This window comes from Etheostoma spectabile, unplaced genomic scaffold, assembly GCF_008692095.1.
Source record: "Etheostoma spectabile isolate EspeVRDwgs_2016 unplaced genomic scaffold, UIUC_Espe_1.0 scaffold00569545, whole genome shotgun sequence".
NCBI classification, from domain to species: domain Eukaryota; kingdom Metazoa; phylum Chordata; class Actinopteri; order Perciformes; family Percidae; genus Etheostoma; species Etheostoma spectabile.
In genome coordinates this window covers 6,703-11,923 of record NW_022605186.1, presented here as the reverse complement: position 1 = coordinate 11,923, position 5,221 = coordinate 6,703, and the positions used below count along the sequence as shown (strand labels likewise).

General features: G+C 39.2%; 1 long non-coding RNA gene across 1 annotated transcript; it reads left to right on the top strand.

Annotated features, from left to right (window-relative positions):
• Positions 1-1,889: 1,889 nt before the first annotated feature.
• Positions 1,890-4,888, top strand: LOC116685125 (uncharacterized). The gene is made up of 3 exons (XR_004330907.1): positions 1,890-2,058; positions 2,656-2,688; positions 4,751-4,888. It is a non-coding gene; the product is annotated as an uncharacterized LOC116685125 (long non-coding RNA).
• The last annotated feature ends 333 nt before the right edge of the window (positions 4,889-5,221 follow it).

The following is a 5,221-nucleotide window of genomic DNA, read 5'->3' as shown; positions in this document are numbered from 1 at the left end:
TTCACTTTCACATGCGACCAGTCAGTAGAGCTGGGCTGAAGCATTAGATTGGCTAAAGTAAATTTGAATGTATTGGCTAGTAGTTTAGCATGCTAAAATGCTAAACTAAGAAAGCTAAACAGTAAACATTAAACCTGCTAAACCTCAGCATGTTAGCCTAGTCATTGTGAGCATGTTAGCATGCTGATGTTAGCATTTAGGTTTATTGGTTTCCTTAACAGGAAAAGTGGTGATTAATAAACACTGGTATTAATGCACAAGAGTTAGCCAAGAGGCTGTTTTTCATCTTTAGTCCCTGTACAGAGGTTACATTACTGTACCTGTCATAGTACAGCATCATAGAGCTGCTGTAGACTCTGGTTTATCTGGAACATAATGATTTAATCAAAATATACAACCTTATTATATCTGCAGAGTAAAGAGTGGAAGTACATCTCACTCTGTTCTATTTTAAGTAAATAGAACATATGTAAGTACAATTTAAGATATGAGTGATGCACCCACCTGTAGGATCAGTGACAGTATAAGAAGACATTATTTATCTTTCCAGACTACCTTATTCTCAGTTGCCCCCCCCCCACACACACTATTTGCTGTCCTGCTCACATATATGAATGCATGGAGACAGCACAACAGACAGAGCTCATAAAGCAAAGTGAAACAAATACTGTATTGCTGCTGTGTTTAAAACATACATGTTAATACCTTGTGTAACATATTATCAGTTAACATTATTTACCAAGGTGAGACATCTACAGCAGGACTAGTTAACCCTCTCCATGATTTCATGTTTAAGGAGAAAGAGAACAGGAAATGAGTCAGGGGGGGAAATGGAACGCTACCAAGCCACGGCGAGCGACGTGCGTTGCCACGACGTGTAGTTATATTTTTGAGAGGTGCACGTCAGGCTATGACACAGGGTCCAGTGTAGACGCAAAGGGGTCTGCGGGGGTACGCCGTTGATTCCTCCACAGCTTTATCATTCACTGTTGCTGTTTGGCCACTTTGTGCCAGGTACATCAATGTTGGACACTTTAAGGGAGAGACACACTGTTCTTGGGAGAGTCTGCCTACACAGTAATTCAGCAAAGTAAATGTACATCCACAGTACTTTACTTTTTAGCTCACTTAATATTAGCTTACAAACTAGTGAATCAGTGAGCACATGTAAGGGAACATCGGATCCATTACATGGACATGAACCCTGATTAATTTCAAAACTGTGGAAATAAAGAACACTTTAAAAGTATTACTATATGTTGTGTTGTTGCTGCATACTAATTGTCTACAGCAATTAAACATGACTAATTAACAACTTAAAACTATAACACTGAGAATCAGCATGTGTTGAATATGGAGATGTTAAAAAGGAGACAAAATCTTCAAGTTCCAATAAGGTGTAAAGTGAAACTAAATTTATAGACAGTGAACGGAGAGAAATAAAACATATAAATTTAAAGGATGAAACATGGGTTAGCCATACAAACTACAGGCTGTTGATTCATTATTGAATGTAAAGCACCCCAGTTTCACTAATCATTGTTCTTTTTAATTTTACTTAAGTAAAAAGTACTTCTTCAACCACGCTTAAAATAATATATATGATTAAACTTTACATTGAAGAGCGAGACCTTAATGTTAAAGTTGTATTTTGCAGTGATAGTTGTGATTTCTGACCCTGCAGCCTGTAAAACAGGCCTGAGAGTCAGAGGTGAATATTGTGTGGTCTTTCTGCTGCTGCAACTGCCACTTAATTAATGGCCCATCAGGGGGAGGGGCCGCCCCCCCTGCTCTCAGCCACTCAGACGAACAGGTGGGGGAAGGGCAGCTTTCTGTGAGAGCAGGTCACCTGCAGGTCTCACAGAAAGCTGCCCTTCCCCACCTGCACGCGGAGCTGAAGCTCAGAGCTGAGGCATGAGGCGAGAGGAGTGTGAGACAGGTTTCAAGGCTGCAGCAGCACACTCTTGGAAGGAGACGCTACAGCTAGCGGCCTGCTAGCTTTTGAAAGACTGGAGCGACTCAACTAAGGAAAAGACGACTTTTAAACTTTCTGTGCAGGTAAGATCTTATCAATTCTAATTTTGAGCCTCCGCATGTCACTTAATGTGGTTTGAGCTAAATTATTTTGGCAGGTTTAGACTTTTTATTGCAGAACGGAGTTGCCAGTTCTAGTAAATTCTAACTACTAACTTAATTGTCATGCACTATATTTTTGTATAACTATGTGAACATATATTTGTTAGAGATTTATCAGCTTTTAACAACATTGCAGTGACACCATTTAAAGTCAGTTTATATATATTTTCTGAAAATAAAGTGGACACATGTATAACTCCATTAAAAACTGTTTCAAGCATTTTTATCTAGTCTGATTTGTTTTTCAAAGACTTAGTTTGTAGAACTACTTGAAGGGGTTTATTGAGAGAAGTGTTTTTGTGCTATAACAGGCTATAGTCTTTAACATGTTAATTAGGTTTATGGGCTATCACTGACATTTGTGGGGGGAAAAAGAGTGTAATACTTTAATGTAGTTATAAGACACTACAGCAGAGACACTGCAGATAATGCTTACAGTCAAACAGTTTTTATTTTTAATCTAAAGGAGCGGTGCTCTCATGGCTCGTTTATAAAGTTTCAATCTTCTTTTTGTTTTAGGTCCAGAAATTGATGGGAGTGAGAAAAACACAGGTATGTGTCTTTTATAAAAGATTTACTCCAAACCACTCATATGCAACTCCACTGTACAGCCGACTACTGACTTACAGTGTAGGCTACTTCTACATCAGAGGAAGACATTGTACTACAGTATTTACCTGACAGAGAACTGTAGATTCAGAATGCAATCACAAAATATCACAATGACAATGTTGAGTAATCAGACATAAGCATCATGAGGTCATGGCAGTATGCTACCTTCCTGGTCCGTTATGATAGCTAATTAGCAAATATCTGCGTTCATCAACCACCAAAACCAGACCATTTCTGTGTGTGTGCAGACAGAGAGTGACAGAGGTATTTTGGTGACTTAATTAACTCGACCCAGGGTGAGTCTGATGAAAACGGATGTATCTGCCTAGTTCAACTCTGATATTTCTCGTATTGCGCAGCGCTCTGAAGGAATAATCTCAGAGATTAGGCTACGTTATGTTCTGACAGCTCACAGCAATTTAATACAATAACAGGAAAAGAATCCCCCCACAGTTCTAAACCGTTTTGCATGTGACGTCTGCTGAAGTGCCAGATACTTTCCCCAAATATGGACACACGTATACAGACATGTCTTGCTTTATAAGATAAATAGCCTGACCATAAGAAGCACCACGCTCTGTATGCACTTGTTGTCTGGTTGTGCGTTATAAGTGTGGGATTTAGGAATGTCCTGAAATTCGGGAATTGTTGTTTGTTTATTGAAAGCCAAAGACAGTCCAAAGTAGTGCTACTTTGCACATTTTTGTGGGTCTGAGTTGTATGCCACATTTTAGCTGCCAAAGCTCGGCTGCTCTCTGTCTCTGGTCCTCAGGGTGAGAGGGGGAGGGGCCAGCTTCTAGAGCAGCAAAAGCCAATGTGTGCTTTTTTTACATATTTAACGATATGCACAAAGATGCACTGAGAATTGTTTGTTATCTAATTGTAGCACATATTGTAAAATACGTAAAGTGCCCATATTATGAAAAAATAACTTTTTCTGGTATTTGGGTTGTTATTTTGTGTCTTCGTGTTTCTACACACATACAAACTTGGAGAGAATAACTATCCATGGTGTTCTGAGTGAGATACGGTGTCTGAATGTCCTCTGTCTTCAGTCTCCGGGGGAGCTGATCAACATCTGCACGGCTCTCTACATCACTAGCCAAGACCAGGTGGCTAACTGTAACACATGCTAGCACTAGCATGCTAGCTCGTTCTCAATGGCAAAACACTGCTACAACATCCACTAGTTGACCCTAATCTCCAAAAGAACTACTTTCTGTCCCTGTTCTGCAAGGACAGAAAGTAATTCCCAACAAAGATAGTATAGAAGTCAGATGTGTCACTCTAGAGCTAAAACAGTGACCTGAACACAAAGGGTGAAAAACGGATCTGCAGCAATGTGCAGTACAACAAAAATATGGGTTTTTTGAAAATGAAACCATGGAAGCCTATTCTGGTACAACCTCAAAATACAATTATGACCCTGAAAATGAGCAGAATATGGCGCTTTAAGATTCCTAGCCCTGTTATTAGTTAAGCTAGTATTACTATTTTCTGGAAAAAAACCCTCAGCATAGCCACTATCACCACTCATATCCAACATCATGAATGACTGTAATATCCACATAACCAACACTGGATCACAAAACTGCCAAGTGAAAGGATGCAGTACTTAGACTGTGCTGGATGAATTAGTACTGTGTAAAAATAGCAGGCTTGTTATCTGTTCATAGATCTGAAAACCCATTGTTTAAGTGTTGATGGTGTTCTGACTGTGGGTAAAGGAAGTTAGTTGCACACACATGTATTGGCATGTTTTCTTACGTCTGACTGTGACAAACAATTTTAAAACACAAACTTTTAACATTTGACATAAATCCAAAAACAGTATGCTAGACGTCTGCTATTTCCAAACAAATAGTTCTTACTTTTTTGTTAAATATCAAACTGATGTCAGTGGACAGTCAATCTTTAAGAAAACTATAGTTGCATGGGTCTGTAAAGTTGGACTTGAAAGTGAATGGGATGTCTTTCTCATGATTATGCTTTTTACTTACAGTTGGACTGTGACTTTGAGGAGTCAGGAAGTGATTCCTCTGGGTCTGAATTATGCAGCAAGATGAACCCAGATTACATAAGAAAGCTTCTGTACACAATGGAACAAGGGGCCTCCACCTTCACGGGAAAGACACAATTGATCCTCCTGTCTCTGGTATGTATGCACTGTGACATATCTTGTTTCGTCTTGCTCGGTTTTCTTGTCTTGCAAAAAACATTTAATACTTTAGATTGCTATCAGTCAAGCAACTGTAGTATTTTCCAAGGAAAATGCCTCTGGACAATGGTCTATAAATACTATAACAGTCTCATATTGTCATCTTTCACTAAGAGACAGGTTAATCGATAATGAAAACAATTGGTGGTTGCTGCCCTAGTCCACACACAGTATCCCAGGGCTCCAGACTGCTACCAAAAGTTTCAGTGTGCAACTAAATTTTAAATCCAGTCACACATATGCAACCAGTAAATA